Consider the following 19,581-nt stretch of genomic DNA (forward strand, 5'->3'; position numbering starts at 1 on the left):
TCCCACCGCCATACCTCTGCCTCATCCCATCTCTCCCACCGCCATACCTCTGCCTCATCCCATCTCTCCCACCGCCATACCTCTGCCTCATCCCATCTCTCCCAATGCCATACCTCTGCCTCATCCCATCTCTCCCAATGCCATACCTCTGCCTCATCCCATCTCTCCCACCGCCATACCTCTGCCTGATCCCATCTCTCCCACCGCCATACCTCTGCCTAATCCCATCTCTCCCACCGCCATACCTCTGCCTGATCCCATCCCATCCCTCCCAATGCCATACCTCTGCCTGATCCCATCTCTCCCACCGCCATACCTCTGCCTGATCCCATCTCTCCCACCGCCATACCTCTGCCTCATCCCATCTCTCCCACCGCCATACCTCTGCCTCATCCCATCCCATCCCTCCCAATGCCATACCTCTGCCTCATCCCATCTCTCCCAATGCCATACCTCTGCCTGATCCCATCTCTCCCACCTCCATCCCTCTGCCTGATCCCATCTCTCCCACCGCCATACCTCTGCCTGATCCCATCTCTCCCACCGCCATACCTCTGCCTGATCCCATCTCTCCCACCGCCATACCTCTGCCTGATCCCATCTCTCCCACCGCCATACCTCTGCCTCATCCCATCTCTCCCACCGCCATACCTCTGCCTGATCCCATCCCATCCCTCCCAATGCCATACCTCTGCCTCATCCCATCTCTCCCAATGCCATACCTCTGCCTGATCCCATCTCTCCCACCTCCATCCCTCTGCCTGATCCCATCTCTCCCACCGCCATACCTCTGCCTCATCCCATCTCTCCCACCGCCATACCTCTGCCTCATCCCATCTCTCCCACCGCCATACCTCTGCCTCATCCCATCTCTCCCAATGCCATACCTCTGCCTGATCCCATCTCTCCCAATGCCATACCTCTGCCTCATCCCATCTCTCCCACCGCCATACCTCTGCCTCATCCCATCTCTCCCAATGCCATACCTCTGCCTCATCCCATCTCTCCCAATGCCATACCTCTGCCTCATCCCATCTCTCCCACCGCCATACCTCTGCCTGATCCCATCTCTCCCACCGCCATACCTCTGCCTAATCCCATCTCTCCCACCGCCATACCTCTGCCTGATCCCATCCCATCCCTCCCAATGCCATACCTCTGCCTGATCCCATCTCTCCCACCGCCATACCTCTGCCTGATCCCATCTCTCCCACCGCCATACCTCTGCCTCATCCCATCTCTCCCACCGCCATACCTCTGCCTCATCCCATCCCATCCCTCCCAATGCCATACCTCTGCCTCATCCCATCTCTCCCAATGCCATACCTCTGCCTCATCCCATCTCTCCCAATGCCATACCTCTGCCTGATCCCATCTCTCCCACCGCCATACCTCTGCCTGATCCCATCTCTCCCAATGCCATACCTCTGCCTCATCCCATCTCTCCCAATGCTATACCTCTGCCTCATCCCATCTCTCCCACCGCCATACCTCTGCCTCATCCCATCTCTCCCACCGCCATACCTCTGCCTCATCCCATCTCTCCCACCGCCATACCTCTGCCTGATCCCATCTCTCCCACCGCCATACCTCTGCCTGATCCCATCCCATCCCTCCCAATGCCATACCTCTGCCTCATCCCATCTCTCCCAATGCCATACCTCTGCCTCATCCCATCTCTCCCAATGCCATACCTCTGCCTGATCCCATCTCTCCCACCGCCATACCTCTGCCTCATCCCATCTCTCCCAATGCCATACCTCTGCCTCATCCCATCTCTCCCAATGCCATACCTCTGCCTCATCCCATCTCTCCCAATGCCATACCTCTGCCTCATCCCATCTCTCCCACCGCCATACCTCTGCCTGATCCCATCTCTCCCACCGCCATACCTCTGCCTGATCCCATCTCTCCCACCGCCATACCTCTGCCTGATCCCATCCCATCCCTCCCAATGCCATACCTCTGCCTCATCCCATCTCTCCCAATGCCATACCTCTGCCTCATCCCATCTCTCCCACCGCCATACCTCTGCCTGATCCCATCTCTCCCACCGCCATACCTCTGCCTGATCCCATCTCTCCCACCGCCATACCTCTGCCTGATCCCATCCCATCCCTCCCAATGCCATACCTCTGCCTCATCCCATCTCTCCCAATGCCATACCTCTGCCTCATCCCATCTCTCCCACCGCCATACCTCTGCCTGATCCCATCTCTCCCACCGCCATACCTCTGCCTGATCCCATCTCTCCCACCGTCATACCTCTGCCTGATCCCATCTCTCCCACCGCCATACCTCTGCCTCATCCCATCTCTCCCACCGCCATACCTCTGCCTGATCCCATCCCATCCCTCCCAATGCCATACCTCTGCCTCATCCCATCTCTCCCAATGCCATACCTCTGCCTCATCCCATCTCTCCCAATGCCATACCTCTGCCTGATCCCATCTCTCCCACCGCTTTACCTCTGCCTCATCCCATCTCTCCCAATGCCAATCCTCTGCCTCATCCCATCTCTCCCAATGCCATACCTCTGCCTCATCCCATCTCTCCCAATGCCATACCTCTGCCTCATCCCATCTCTCCCAATGCCATACCTCTGCCTCATCCCATCTCTCCCACCGCCATACCTCTGCCTCATCCCATCTCTCCCACCGCCATACCTCTGCCTCATCCCATCTCTCCCACCGCCATACCTCTGCCTCATCCCATCTCTCCCACCGCCATACCTCTGCCTGATCCCATCCCATCCCTCCCAATGCCATACCTCTGCCTCATCCCATCTCTCCCAATGCCATACCTCTGCCTCATCCCATCTCTCCCAATGCCATACCTCTGCCTGATCCCATCTCTCCCACCGCCATACCTCTGCCTCATCCCATCTCTCCCACCGCCATACCTCTGCCTGATCCCATCCCATCCCTCCCAATGCCATACCTCTGCCTCATCCCATCTCTCCCAATGCCATACCTCTGCCTGATCCCATCTCTCCCACCGCCATACCTCTGCCTCATCCCATCTCTCCCAATGCCATACCTCTGCCTGATCCCATCTCTCCCACCGCCATACCTCTGCCTGATCCCATCTCTCCCACTGCCATACCTCTGCCTGATCCCATCTCTCCCACCGCCATACCTCTGCCTGATCCCATCTCTCCCACCGCCATACCTCTGCCTGATCCCATCTCTCCCACTGCCATACCTCTGCCTGATCCCATCTCTCCCACTGCCATACCTCTGCCTCATCCCATCTCTCCCACCGCCATACCTCTGCCTCATCCCATCTCTCCCAATGCCATACCTCTGCCTGATCCCATCCCATCCCTCCCAATGCCATACCTCTGCCTCATCCCATCTCTCCCAATCCCATACCTCTGCCTGATCCCATCTCTCCCACCGCCATACCTCTGCCTCATCCCATCTCTCCCAATGCCATACCTCTGCCTCATCCCATCTCTCCCAATGCCAAACCTCTGCCTGATCCCATCTCTCCCACTGCCATACCTCTGCCTGATCCCATCTCTCCCACTGCCATACCTCTGCCTGATCCCATCTCTCCCACTGCCATACCTCTGCCTGATCCCATCTCTCCCAATGCCATACCTCTGCCTCATCCCATCTCTCCCAATGCCAAACCTCTGCCTGATCCCATCTCTCCCACTGCCATACCTCTGCCTCATCCCATCTCTCCCACCGCCATACCTCTGCCTCATCCCATCTCTCCCAATGCCATACCTCTGCCTGATCCCATCCCATCCCTCCCAATGCCATACCTCTGCCTCATCCCATCTCTCCCAATCCCATACCTCTGCCTGATCCCATCTCTCCCACCGCCATACCTCTGCCTCATCCCATCTCTCCCAATGCCATACCTCTGCCTCATCCCATCTCTCCCAATGCCAAACCTCTGCCTGATCCCATCTCTCCCACTGCCATACCTCTGCCTGATCCCATCTCTCCCACTGCCATACCTCTGCCTGATCCCATCTCTCCCACTGCCATACCTCTGCCTGATCCCATCTCTCCCAATGCCATACCTCTGCCTCATCCCATCTCTCCCAATGCCAAACCTCTGCCTGATCCCATCTCTCCCACTGCCATACCTCTGCCTGATCCCATCTCTTTCACCGCCATACCTCTACCAGATCCCATCTCTCCCACCGCCATCCCTCTGTCTGATCTCTCCCCCCCTCCCATGAGGCAGTGGTGATGGGGGGGATAGGGATGACATCAGTAGCGGTGGGGATAAGGATGACATTAGTGGCAGTGGTGATGAGCATAGGGATGACATCAGTGGCAGACATTGTCATTCCTATCCCCACCACCACTGCCACTGATGTTATTCCTATCCTTACCACCACTGCCACTGATGTCACCCCTATCCTCATCATTCCCACTGATGTTATCGCTATCCCCACCACCACCGCCACGGATGTCACCCCTATCCCCACCACCACCACCACGGATGTCACCCCTATCCCCACCACCACTGCCACGGATGTCACCCCTATCCCCACCACCACTGCCACGGATGTCCCCCCTATCCCCCACCACCACTGATGTCACCCCTATCCCCACCACCACTGCCACTGATATCATCCCAATCCTCACTACCACTGATGTAACCCCTATCCCCCACCACCACTGATGTCACCCCTATCCCCACCACCACTGCCACTGATGTCATCCCAATCCCCACTGCCACTGATGTCATCCCAATCCCCACTGCCACTGATGTCATCCCAATACCCACTGCCACTGATGTCATCCCAATTCCCACTACCACTGCCACTGATGTCATCCCAATTCCCACTACCACTGCCACTGATGTCATTCCTATTCCCACTGCTTCTGATGTCATCCTTATCCCTACCACCACCGCTACTGATGTCATCCCTATCCCACCACCACCACTACTGATGTCATCCCTATCCCACCACCACCACTACTGATGTCATCCCTTTCCCACCACCACCACTACTGATGTCATCCCTATCCCCTATCTTTTATATTTTACCCAAAAATTGGGTAATATATTTTTAATGTACCCTAAAATTACCTGTTATCTCTTAGCCTGAGTTCACACCAAATGCGGACTGCATCTAAATAGCAACCCGTCCATGCAAACAGATTTGCAGAGTGTATGTTAGGTTAACAACACCCCGCAATCGGTTTTCAAAACACAGTGCGATTTGCAGAATCGGATCGCATGGGTGTGCAGGTTAAATATAACTAAAAAACAGAGAAACCGGTAGTTGTTCATCATTGGTCATTTTGTTTAAAAAAAAAAAAAAAATGGGCTGCTCAGCCTAAAATGCCCGGGCCTATTTTTTGTCCCAGTCCGGGCCTGACAGGGGGTAAGACATGGGATGGTATGGAGACAAGTAGGGGAGGTCGGACATGGGGTAATATGGAGAGGAGAGGAGGACTGGGGGTCAGATATGGGGTGGTATGGAGTGGAGTAAAGGGGGTCAGACATGGGGTGGTATGGAGAGGAGTACAGGGGGGAAAGACTTGGGGTGGAATGGAGAGGAGAGAGGAACAGGGGGTCAGACATGGGTGGTATGGAGAGGAGTACAGGGGGGTCAGACATGGGGTGGTATGGAGAGGAGTATAGGGGGTCAGACATGGGGTAGAATGGTGAAGAGTATAGGGGGTAAGACATGGTGAGGTATGGAGAGGAGAAGAGTACAGGGGGTCAGACATGGGATAGTATGGTAAAGGAAAAGGAAGTGGCAGCACTCCGGGTTGAGTCAAAATCCAGATTTATTGACTGGACATCCAAATAATGACAATCGTGACAAGGTAGACGCGTTTCACACACTGCTAAAGATTGCTAATGATTAAGCACAAAGTCAGTGTGTGAAACGCGTCTACCTTGTCAAGATTGTCATTATTTGGATGTCCAGTCAATAAATCTGGATTTTGACTCAACCCGGAGTGCTGCCAATTCCTTTTCCTTTATCAAGTTTTCACGGAGGCGAGCCAAGGCATGCACCTGTGTTAGACATGGGGTGGTATGGATAGGAGAGCAGGGGGGTAGACACGGGGTGGTATGGAGAGGAGAGGAGTACAGGGGGTCAGACATGGGGTGGTAAGAAGAGGAGAGGAGTGCAGGGGGTCAGAGATGGGGTGTTATGGAGAGGAGTACAAGGGGTTAGACAAAGGTTGTTATGAAGAGGAGTACGGGGGTCAGACAAGGGGTGTTATGGAGAGGAGTACAGGGGGTCAGACATGGGGTGGTATGTAGAGGAGAGGAATAAAGTGGGTCAGACATTCATTGGTATGGAGGGGAGAGGAGTACAGGGGGTCAGACATGGGGTGAAATGGAGAGAAGAGGAGTAAAGGGGGTTAGACATGGGGTGGTATTGAGAGGAGTACAGGGGGTCAGACATGGGGTGGTATGTAGAGGAGAGGAATACAGGGGGTCAGACATTAATTGGTATGGAGGGGAGAGGGGTACAGGGGGTCAGACATGGGATGGTATGGAGAGAAGAGGAGTAAAGGGGGTTAGACATGGGGTGGTATTGAGAGGAGTACAGTGGGTCAGACATGGGGTGGTATGGAGAGAAGATGAGTAAAGGAGGTTAGACATGGGGTGGTATTGAGAGGAGTACAGGGGGTTAGACATGGGGTGGTATTGAGAGGAGTATAGGGGGACAGACATGGGGTGGTATGGAAAGGAGTACAGGGGGTCAGACAGGGGTGTTATGAAGAGGAGTACAGGGGGTCAGACATGGGGTGGTATGGAGAAGAGAAGAGTACAGGGGGTCAGACATGGGTTGGTATGGAGAGGAGTAGGGGGGTCAGACATGGGGTGGTATGGAGAGGAGTAGGGGGGTCAGACATGGGGTGGTATGGAGAGGAGAGGAGCACAGGGGGTCAGACATGGGGTCGTATGGAGAGGAGTACAGGGGGCCAGACATGGGGTGTTATGAAGAGGAGTACAGGGGTCAGACATGGGGTGGTATGTACAGGAGAAGAGTACAGGGGGTCAGACATGGATTGGTATGGAGAGGAGTAGGGGGGTCAGACATGGGGTGGTATGGAAAGGAGAGGAGAGGAGCACAGGGTGTCAGACATGGGGTCGTATGGAGAGGAGTACAGGGGGTCAGACATGGGGTGGTATGGAGAAGAGTACAGGGGGTCAGACATGGTTTGGTATGAAGAGGAGCAGAGGGGGTCAGTCATCGGGTGGTATGGAGAGGAGAGGAGTACAGGGGGTCAGACATGAGGTGGTATGGAGAGGAGAGGAGTACAAGGGGTCAGACATGGGGTGGTTTGGTGAGGATTTCAGGGGGTAAGATATGTAGTGGCATGGAGAGGAGTACAAGGTGTCAGACATGGGGTGGTATGGAGAGGAGAGGAGTACAGGGGGTCAGACATGGGGTGGTATGGAGAGGAGTAAAGGGGGCAGACTTGGGGTGGAATGGAGAGGAGAGAAGAACAGGGGGTCAGACATGGGTGGTATGGAGAGGAGTACAGGGGGTCAGACATGGGGTGGTATGGAGAGGAGAAGAGTACAGGGAGTCTGACATGGGGTGGTATGGAAAGGAGTACAGGGGTGTAGACATGGAGTGGTATGGAGAGGGTACAGGGGTCAAAAATTGGGTTGTATGGAGAGGAGTACAAGGGGTCAGACATGGGGTGGTATGGAGAGGAGAGGAGCACATAGGGTTAGATATGGGGTCATATGGAGAGGAGTACAGGGGGTCAGACATGGGGTGATATGAAGAGGAGAGGAGTACATGGGGTCAGACATGGGGTGTTATGGAGAGGAGAGGAACACAGGGGGTCAGACAAGGGGTGGTATGGAGAGGAGTGCAGGGGGTCAGACATGGAGTTGTATGGAGAGGAGTGCAGGGGGTCAGACATAGGGTGTTATGGAGAGGAGTACAGGGGGTCAGACATGGGGTGGTATGAAGAGGAGTACAGGGGGTCAGACATGGGGTGGTATCGACAGGAGAAGAGTACAGGGGGTCAGACATGGGTTTGTATGGAGAGGAGTAGGGGGTCAGACATGGGGTGGTATGGAAAGGAGAGGAGGGGAGCACAGGGGGTCAGACATGGGGTCGTATGGAAAGGAGAGGAGGGGAGCACAGGGGGTCAGACATGGGGTCGTATGGAGAGGAGTACAGGGGGTCAGACATGGGGTGGTATGGAGAAGAGTACAGGGGGTCAGACATGGTTTGGTATGAAGAGGAGCAGAGGGGGTCAGTCATCGGGTGGTATGGAGAGGAGAGGAGTACAGGGGGTCAGACATGAGGTGGTATGGAGAGGAGAGGAGTACAAGGGGTCAGACATGGGGTGGTTTGGAGAGGAGTACAGGGGGTAAGACATGGAGTGGCATGGAGAGGAGTACAAGGTGTCAGACATGGGGTGGTATGGAGAAGAGAGGAGTACAGGGGGTCAGACATGGGGTGGTATAGAGAGGAGTAAAGGGGGGCAGACTTGGGGTGGAATGGAGAGGAGAGAAGAACAGGGGGTCAGACATGGGTGGTATGGAGAGGAGTACAGGGGGTCAGACATGGGTTGGTATGGAGAGGAGTATATGGGGTCTGACATGGGGTGGTGTAGAGAGGAGTATAGGGGGTCAGACATGGGGTAGATTGGTGAGGAGTATAGGGGGTCAGACATGGGGTGATATGGAGAGGAGAAGAGTACAGGGAGTCTGACATGGGGTGGTATGGAAAGGAGTACAGGGGTTTAGAAATGGGGTGGTATGGAGAGGGTACAGGGGTCAAAAATGGGGTTGTATGGAAAGGAGTACAAGGGGTCAGACATGGGGTGGTATGGAGAGGAGAGGAGCACAGAGGGTTAGACATGGGTTCATATGGAGAGGAGTAAAGGGGGTCAGACATGGGGTGATATGAAGAGGAGAGGAGTACATGGGGTCAGACATGGGGTGGTATGGAGAGGAGTGCAGGGGGTCAGACATGGGGTTGTATGGAGATGAGTGCAGGGGGTCAGACATAGGGTGTTATGGAGAGGAGTACAGGGGGTCAGACCAGGGGTGTTATGGAGAGCAGTACAGGGGGACAGACATGGGGTGGTAAGGAGAGGAGAGGAGTACAGGGAGTCCGACATGGGGTGGTATGGAGAGGAGTTCAGGGTTTCAGATATGGGGTGGTAAGGAGAGGAGAACAGGAGGTCAGACAAGGGGTGGTTTAAAGAGGAGTACAGGGGGTCAGACTAGGGGTGTTATGGAGAGGAGTACAGGGGATCAGACATGAGGTGGTATGGAGAGGAGTACAGGGCGTCAGACATACGGTGGTATGGAGAGGAGTACAGGGGGTCAAACATGGAGTTGTATGGAGAGGAGTACAAGGGGGTCAGACATGGGGTTGTACGGAGGGAAGAACAGGGGGTCAGACATGGGGTGGTTATGGAGAGGAGTACAAGGGGTCAGATATGGGGTGGTAAGGAGAGAAGTACAGGGCGCCAGACAGGGGGTGGTATGGAGAGGAGTACAGGGGTCAGACATGGGGTGGTATGGAGAGGAGAGGAGTACAGAGGGTTAGGCATGGGGTGGTATGGAGAGGAGAGGAGTACAGGGGGTCAGACATGGGTGGTATAGAGAGGAGTACAAGGGGTCAGACATGGGGTGGTATGGAGAGGAGAGGAGTACAGGGGGTCAGACAGGGGGTGGTATGGAGAGGAGCAAAAGGTGTCAGATATTGGGTGGTATGGAGAGGAGAGAAGTACAGGTGGTCAGACATGGGTTGGTATTGAGAGGAGTACAGGGGGTCAAACATGAGGTGGTATAGAGAGGAGTACAGGGGGGTCAGACATGGGGTGGTATGGAGAGGAGTGGATGGGTCAGACATGAGGTGGTAGGGAGAGGAGAGGAGTACAGGGGGTAAGACATGGGGTGGCATGGAGAGGAGTAGGAGGGTCAGTCATGGGGTGGTATGGAGAGGAGTACAGGGGGACAGATATGGGGTGTTATGGAAAGGAGAGGCGTACAGAAGGTCAGAGATGGGTTGGTATGGAGAGGAGTAGGGGGGGGTCAGACATGGGGTGATATGGATAGGAGTACAGGGGGTCAGACATAGGTCGTACGGAGAGGAAAACAGGGTGTCAGACATGGGGTGGTATGGAGAGGAGTACAGGGGTCAGACATGGGGTGCTATGGAGAGAAGTACGGGGGGTCAGACAGGGGTTGTTATGGAGAGGAGATGGGGGGTCAGACATGAGGTGCTATGGAGAGGAGTACAGGGGGTCAGACATGTGTATAGAGAGGAGTACAACCCTAACCCTAACCCTAACCCTATCACTAACCCTAACCCCAAACCTATCCCTAACCCTAATCCTATCCCTAATCCTAACCCCAACCCTATCCCTAACCCTAACCCCAACCCTATCCCTAACCTTGTCCCTAATCCTATCCCTATCCCTAATCCTAAACCAAACTCTATCCCTAACCCTTACCCCAAACCGATCCCTATCCCTAACTCTTACCCTATCCCAAACCCGAACCCCATCCCTAACCCCGACCCCAACCCTAACACTATCCCTAACCCTAAACCCTATCAATAACCTTAACCCTAACCCTATCCCAAACCCTAACCCTAACCGCAACCCTATCAATAACCCTAATCCTAACCCTATCCCTAATCCTTACCCTAACCCTATCCCTAACCCCAACCCTAAACCTATCCCTAACCCCAATCTCAACCCCATCCCTATCTCTAACCCTATTCCTAACCCTATCCCTAAAATTAATTCTAACCCTATCCCTAACCCTAACCCTATCCCTAACGCTAACCCTATCCCTAACCCTATCTTTAACCTAAACCCTAACCCTATCCTTAACCCTAACCCTATCCCTAACCTTAACCCCAACCCTATCCCTAATCCTAACCCTATCCCTAATCCTTACCCTAACCCTATCCCTAACCCTAACCCCTACCCTATCCCTAACCCTAAACCTAACCTAACCCCAACCCCAACCCCAACCCTATCCCTAACCCTATCCCTAACGCTAACCCTAATCCTAACCCTAACCCTATCCCTAACCTTAACCACTTGCCGACTGCTCACAGTATATTTACTGCGGCAGTCAGCCCCTCACAGGCAGAGCGACGTAGGTCTACGTCGCTAGCCTGTGAGGCTCTGGGGAGCAAGAGCGCGCCGCCAGAGGTGCTCTCCCGCTCCCGCTCGGTCACGGACCCCCCCCGGTCACTCGGCGATCATCGGGGAGAGGGAGAAAGTCAGGCGGCTAATGTAAACAAGCCGCCTATCATTCTCCCCGGTGTAGAAACAATGATCACACGGTTCTACTATGTAGGACCGTTGATCATTGTTCCTACACCTCAAGCCACAGCCAATCACAGTTAGAATCACGCCCCTAGGGACACACACAGCCCCTCCCTCTCAAATAAAGTTAACCCCTTCACTGCCAGTGTTTTTTTACAGTAACAGTGCATATGTATAGCACTGATTACTGTAGAAATGTCACTGGTAACCCCAAAAATGTCAGTCAAGGGTCCGATCTGTCCGCCGCAATGTCGCAGTACCGCAAAAAAAATTGCAGATCGCCGCCATTGCGCGTTAAAAAAAACAACAAAAATGACAGAAATCTTTCCCTAACTTTTGCGCAAACCAATCAAAATACGCTTTTTGCGATTTTTTTTACCAAACATATGTAGCATAAAACAAATTGGCCGAAAATGTTAAAATATTTTGATTTTTTTGGGGGGGAATTTCATATAAAAAATGTGAAAAATATTGTTATTTTTGCAAAATTGTCGCTCTTTTTTGTTTATAGCGCATGATCAAAAAATTGCACAGGTGATCAAATACCACCAAAAGAAAGCTCTGTTTGTGGGAAAAAAAGGACGTCAAATTTGTTTAGGTACAGCGTTGCATGACCTCGCAATGGCCCATTAAAGTCACGCAGTGCCGAATCGCAAAATAACCCCTGGTCAGGAAGGGGGCAAAATCTTCCCGGGCTTAAGTGGTTAACCCTAACCCTATCCCAAACCCTAACCCTAACCCTATCCCTAACCCCAACTCTATCCTTAATCCTAACCCTATCCCTAATCTTTACCCTAACCCTATCCCTAACCCCAACCCTAAACCCTAACCCTAACACTAACCCTAACCCTATCCCTAACCCTATGCCTAACCCTAACTCTATCATTAATCCTAACCCTAACCCTAACCCCAACCCTATCCCTAACCCTATCCATAACCCTGACCCTATCCCTAATCCTATCCCTAACCCCAACCATAACCCTAAACCCAACCCTATCCCTATCCCTAATCCTAACCTTATCCCTATCCCCAACCCAATCCCTAACCCCAATCCTTTACCTAACCCTATCCCTAACCCCCAACCCTTTCCCTAACCCTAACCCAATCCCTAACCCTATCCCTAACCTTATCCCTAACTCTAATCCTAATCCCTATCCCTAATTTTAACCCTAACCCCAACCCTAACCCTAACCCCAACCCTATCCCTAACCCCATCCCTAACCCCATCCCTAACCCCATCCCTAACCCTAACCCCATCCTTAACCCTATCCCTAACGCTAACCCTATCCCTAACCCTATCCCTAACCCATACCCCAATCCTGACCCTAACCCTAACCCCGACCCCAACCTTAAACCTAACCTTAACCCTAACCCAATCCCAAACCCTAACTGCAACCCTATCCATAACCCTAACCCTAATCCTAACCCTATCCCTAATCCTTACCCCAGTCTTCAGCATCGAGATCCAAGGGCATACCATCCCTTGAAGCTGTACTGGCTTATGCATTTCGAGGCTTAGCCTCCTACTCAGAGCCTCTGAGGAAGAGGCTAAGCCTCGAAACGCGTAAGCTTTTAACAAGAACTCATTTGTGAGTATTTTTATACCTTTATTTTAAATAAACCATTTTTATAGGATAATGCACTATGCTGGCGCGCCCTTGTGTTTGTTTTGTCATTTTTAGTGGTCTCAGACTACCCTGGTCTCGTAAGGGGCTGTAAGGCCGAAGCTATCCGGTGTTGCCGAGTCACAAGTTCTCAAGAGCTGCAAGATTGTAGCTGAGGTGGACAGAGGATTGCATCACTCAGAGCGCAGGAGATTGGTGCTGTGCACCGACGGTTTGTTGGTAGCAACTTATTGCAACTTAATGCCCCCTCACCACCTGTCAAACACCAGCAATGATAGCAGCATGTTTGAATGAGCCCTTAGAGACCTTTCACCCCCCTTCCTCCTTCAGAGCACCCCTAGAGCCCTTTAGGTCTATGCACCCTTCAAAGTCCACCTACCCTCCCTCATCCCACTGACATAGAGGCCAATCAGTCCTCCTCAGATTGACACAAACAACATACTGTAGCAGTATCATTTCCTCCCAGTCATACCGTCACCACAGGGACATTTTTTCCTTCTGGTGACACCACAGACCACTCCCCTATATGTGTGCACCAATTGTAAACTCCCCGGGTCGCTGCAGTGTAACACTAACTACTATTTCAGTGTATGTCACAAACATTACAGACCTTCCACCACTATTAGTCCGATCCCGGGGGAGGGGCACAATTTACTGTTAAATGACTTTAATATCAGGGATAATGTGATTTATAGGGACAGTATAGCCCTCAACATCAGTTTCCCATGGCTGCAGGACTACAAGTCCCAGCATGTTCTCTTGTGTCACTGGTGGCTTGTTTTTTCTGGATATCAATGAGCCACATCTACATTATCCACTATTCTCTCTCTCTCTCTCTCGTGGGTGATTGTGTAGGCAGGGCCCCAGTGCACTGCATTGCCCGGGGGCCTATAAGGCTCTTAAGATGGCACTGGTGGGGGAGGGGTATGAAAGAGAGAATTTCCCCTCTACATATAGGAATCGGTTCACAGCAGAGGGAGCGGGGGAGGGGTGTGCCAACATTTCTACATACAGAGGATTTGGCTCAGTGCAAAGGGGGAGGTGTAAGGGGAGGAGTCATGTCAGCATTTCTCTACAGTTTTTACATTGAGGACACAGATTACAGCAGAGAAGATGGGGGAGGGGCCATGGTAACACTTCTCCTATAAACAATGAAGTCAGCTTGAAGCAATGGGAGTGGGGGAGGGGTCTTCCTACAGAGGAGTCATCTCACAGCAGACGGGGCAGGGCAGGGGGAGGGGCATGTCAGCTGTTTTCCACATGGAGGACTAAACTTACAGCAGAGTGAATGGGGGAGGGGACATGTCAATCTTTCTTTCTAAACTGGGGAGTGAAGTGGAAGCGATGGAGTGGGGGAGGGGAAGAAAGAAAGCATTTCCCCTCTACATATAGGGATCAGGTGACAGGAGAGGGAGTGGGGGAGGGGTGTGAAGAAGGGGGAGGGGTGTGAAGAAGAAGGAGTGGGGGAGGGGTGTGAAGAAGAGGGAGTGGGGGAGGGGTGTGAAGAAGAGGGAGCGGGGGAGGGGTGTGAAGAAGAGGGAGTGGGGGAGGGGTGTGAAGAATGATTTGATTATATAAAGAACAGACGTCTGTCCTATATACTGCATTTCCCATTCTCCATATTACTCTTCAGGCTGTGACATTGAAGTGCTCAGCAAAGTGAGGATTAGAAATAGTGTGATGTCAGCTCTGGGCGGAGTCTCCCCGCCTCCAGTGTTTATTGGGGAAGCTGATTGGCTCAGGAGGTTCTCAAACTAAAATACTGACATCGCTATGTACAGCAAAGACTCAACAAGAGATAGAAAATATCTTTTATAAAGAGAATGATTTGTAATGAATAAAACAGTCAGTCAGGTCATTATTTAGCATAGTTAGATAATTAGTGAATTATATAGGAGAAGTGTGATTGGATATTCCCAATTATAGGTGATTATCTCTATGCATTTACTGGATGTGTTTTCTGCACATGGTTCTATTCCCTGACTCAGGGCATATCATGAAATCAGAGGGCTGTGTGCAAGATTAAAACTGGGCCCTAGACGTTGATTAAAAATAAAACTGCAAAAAGTGGCCTTGGTGTAAAGTGTGCTAAATATTTGGCGTGGCTTAAAGGGGGCATGGTTAAAGGGGGCGTGGTTAAATAGAGTTGGAGATGACTTGCATAGTGCAGAATGTGGTAATGGTAAATAGATGTACAGTGCGGAGTGAATGGCGGGGAGTAGAATGTGCGATGGTAAGACAGTAGAAGTTGTCAGCAGTTCTTCTAATTCTTACAACTTATTTTTTATTATTTTTTTTAAAATTGTTTAAACAAAAAGGTTTTTTTTGGGGGGCGGGGGCGCAATGGACAGTTTCAGTAGAGCAGTGTACAGTGTCAGAATTGTATTATTTTATTTTTTTATTATTTAACAATTCTATAATTTATACTATATATATGCTTTAACATTTTTTTTTCGGGGGGGGGGGGGGGCATTGGACATTATCAGTAGAGCAGTGGATGGTATCAGTAGTTTTTTATTTTTATTATATTATTTTTATATTTATTTACACTTTTACATTTTTATAATTTTATTACAATTTGTTTTTAATATTACTTTCACAATGCTATGGGGGGGGGGGGGGGCATTGTCCATAGGGCAGTGGACAGTGTCAGTATATATATTTTTTATTTTATCTTCTAATATGTTTTACAGTTTTATTTTTTTAATATATTTTCAAAAAATAATGTCATTTCGTTCTTTAAAGTGCCCCTGGGAGGGGGGCAGTGGATGGTCTCAGTAGGCAGTGAACAGTGGTGTCAGTAGTTTTTATTTATTCATTTTTTTACAATTATATTTTTTATTTAATTTATGTTGAAACACTTTTTTCACAGTGCTCCTGGGGGGCAGTGGATTATGTCAGTAGGGCAGTGAACAGCGTCAGTAGAGGAGTGAATGGCGTCAGTAGTTTTTTATTATCTTTTTTTTTTTGTTTTGTTTTTTTTACACATGTATTTTTTTTTTTACATCCCAATTCATTTCATTTATTTTTTGTCATGGCTAGGGATCATGTCATTAGGGCAGTGGACATTAAAAATAGTTCTTTATTTTATTTATTTATTTATTTTTTCTTAAATTTAATTGTTTCAACATTTTTTAAAGTTTCATTTTTTTTTTTTTAGAATTTAATTATTTTTTTATTCTTTTCATTCTTAAAAAATGCTTTTGGGGAGGCCAGTGGATAATACCAGTAGGGTAATAGGCAGTTTTAGTAGAACAAAGGACAGTGTCAAAATGGTATTATTTTATTTTTAATAATTTTTTTACAATTTTCTTATTTTTTACTATTTATTATGTTTTTCACAGAAAATATGCACCCCCTAATCGATCAGGGAAACGTGCTGTATCTCCACATGAAATTACTCCAAAAATCAAAACAGTCTAATATCTTTAGAGGCGTAAACATTGGTCATGGCCAACATGGGGAGCCTCCCCGAACACCTATGTTCGGGGCAGCTGCTGGCCCTTTGCACCCTAGTAAAGGTGCTGTAACCAAAGCCCATAGGGATATGTCAACACTAGAGACTGATAGCAATCCCCCTTTGGTATGTACCCCAGTGCTGGCTGCGTCAGCAACGCAGCCGGTGCTGGGAGACAAGAGAATGGGGACGTTAGACTCCCATGTGGTCAAACTCAATTAGAACCAGACACACTTGTAGTTAACCTCTCCTCCTATCCGCTATCCCCAGTAGAAAAAGAGGTACTAGCACTAGGATTAAGTTTTTGCCCTTTGGACAAATTAGATAAGTTTGAGGTCGTGAAAGACTTGCATTTATTTGCAAGGAATCTGACTTTCAGATTTATATATGATAAAGAACGAGGCACCACGGAAGCAGGGTCAGATGAAACTTACAAGGACTTCAAGGTCCAGGACTTCAAGATGCTGAAAATCCTCATGCAGTTATTAGACAAAAATGAACAATATCAGGGAGGTGATAGTATGGATTCCTCCTCTTCCAGTAAGGAGGAAGAAAAATCCACCCGAGTCCCCCTAAATTGAAGGCTAAATCTAAGGTGTTTCCAAAGTTGCAGACATGCCCAGCTATCTGGGCTTTTTTGAAACAATCAATTAAAGATATCGAAAACCTGCCAACTACAATGCCATATGCCCCAAATATAAGTAGTGAGCAGAAAAGGGCTCTTGACTGCTTGATCCGTAACAACCACATTGTCGTCAAGCCCTCTGACAAGGATGGCAATGTGGCCGTTATGGATCGCAGCCAATACGAGGATATGTGCCTCACCATCTTATCCAATCAGGACTGGTACTTACGTGTCTCATCTGACTTAGTTCAGGAGAAAACTGCCGCATTTGGGGATCTCCTACGAGAGGCACTAGCAAAGGGCACTATTGATCAAGACCTCTATGAGTTCCTGTTCATCAAATGGCCCATTTTACCCATGTTTACTCCCTCCCGTAGGTCCACAAGGACCTGAAACGACCTCCAGGATGACCTATTGTGTCGGGAGTGGGGTGTGCAACATAGATGGCAAGCAAGTATGTGGATAGCCAATTAAGGCCCCATGTTGCGAGATTACCATCTTATCTCAAGGATACCCTCGAATTACTTAAGATTTTAGACGGAATAACGGTACCGGAAAACTCTTTGTTAGTTGCCATAGACATTGAGGCCCTCTACTCAAGCATCCCACATCTCTTGGGACTAGAGGTGGTGGGTACCTACCTCCGTGAACAGGGACGCTCTCATTGGGCACAGGCCGAGTTTGTTTTCGGCCTTTTGCATCATATTTTACATTCCAACTTATTCACCTTCAATGGTGAAACATTCCTCCAGGTACAGGGGGTTGCGATGGGGACCTTTTGTGCCCCATCGTATGAAAACCTGTACCTGGGAGGATGGGAGCGTTCACTGTTCGCGGAGGATATGGCATCGTCGCTACTCCGCCACATTGCCCTTTGGCGTCGATATATCGACTATGTCCTACTAATTTGACCGGATCTATAGATGAGTTACACCAATTTATGGCCTTTCTAACTACCAACAAATATAATCCTAAATTTACAATGCAGTGGAGTCATACGGTTATACCGTTCCTGGATACTCAAATACAGTAAACCCCTTCTCCATTGCGGGGGGGTTACGTTCCGGACCCAGCCGCGAAGTGGAAATCCGCGAAATAGAAAAACCCTATTAAAATGCATTGTAGGCATGTTTTTTTAACTGTCACTGTACGTGTAAAAGCATTTTAAGGTCTTTAAACACACTTTTAAAACAATAAAAACTCATTTAAACACATAAAAGATACTGAGAGACATAGCAAGAGCTATGGAAAACACAAAAATATTTCATTTTTAATGATTTATATAGTAAAATAACATTAAAAAAAAACGCAATATACCGGGACCGCAAAAACGGAACCACGATGGAGCGGGGGTTTACTGTATTCCTCAATGAGGATGGCTCGATTCATACCTCGCTGTACCGTAAGAGCACGGCAGGAAATACAATTTTACATTTTGATAGCGGACATCCGCGCCCTCTAGTGCAGAGTATAGCATATAGCCAATATATTAGGCTACGCCGTAACTGCACTAGAGAGGCAGACTTTAAAAGAGAGGCAGATGCCCTACGTATTCGCATACATGCTCGAGGATACAGCAACAAGGTGTTTAAAAGAGCCTTTTCAAGGGCAAAAGTGATGGAAAGGGACCAACTGATTTTTGGACCAAAAAAACGTCCACATGAGGGTACCACGAGAGTCATTACGAGGTACAATGCCCACCATCAAGTCATTAGAAAGGTTCTTTCTGATAATTGGCATTTTTTAAGGGATGACCGAGTGATCTCTAAATATGTAAAAACGCAACCTCAAATTACATTTAGAAAATCGAGATCAATCAAGGACTCCCTGGTCCATAGCCATTATCATCCTTCTCGTGAACAGATTGAGGGCTTTGATAATTTAAAGGGTACCTTTAGGTGCGGCAGTTGTGATTTCTGTCCATGGGTTAAAGAGGGCAATATACTTGCCCTACCCCGTGGAGGAATTCTAAAATGCCGCTCCTTTGCAAATTGTACTACCGAAGGAGTAGTCTATATTGCTAATTGCCTCTGTGGGGCATTTTATGTGGGCAAGACGAAAAGGAGATTTGCCAAACGAATACAGGACCATTTATACTATCTAGAGGTGGGGTTGATTTTTACGCCCATTTGCAAACATGTGGGCGTACATCATGGATTTAATCCAGACTATATCAGTTTTTCAGTTCTTGAAGTCATACCCAGGAGTGTCCATGGGGGAGACTTTGACAACAAAATCCTGCAAAAAGAGGCTAAATGGATTTTTAATTTACAGGCAACGGTATGGCCGGGTCTCAACACGGCAGTATCGTTTACGCCTTTTTTGTAACATTTTCCATCATGTAACCCACATGTATATGCATTTAGCTGATTGGATGCCCTTGACAAAAGTCTCCCTATATATTTTTATTCTAATTCATTATTTTCCTCTTTTCCTGTTTCTTCTTTTTTTTTTTTTCCTCTCTCTTTTTTCTTTCTTTTTTCCTTTTAATTTCATTTTCTTTTCTTGTATGTGTTTTGTCTTGTTCATTATGTAATGATGTTCATGTGCAGATTTATATCTCATATAACCCGTAGCCACTATGATGCAATGATATAGCAATGCACTTCTGAC

This window comes from Pelophylax lessonae (assembly GCF_965119305.1).
Source record: "Pelophylax lessonae genome assembly, chromosome: 5".
NCBI lineage: Eukaryota > Metazoa > Chordata > Amphibia > Anura > Ranidae > Pelophylax > Pelophylax lessonae.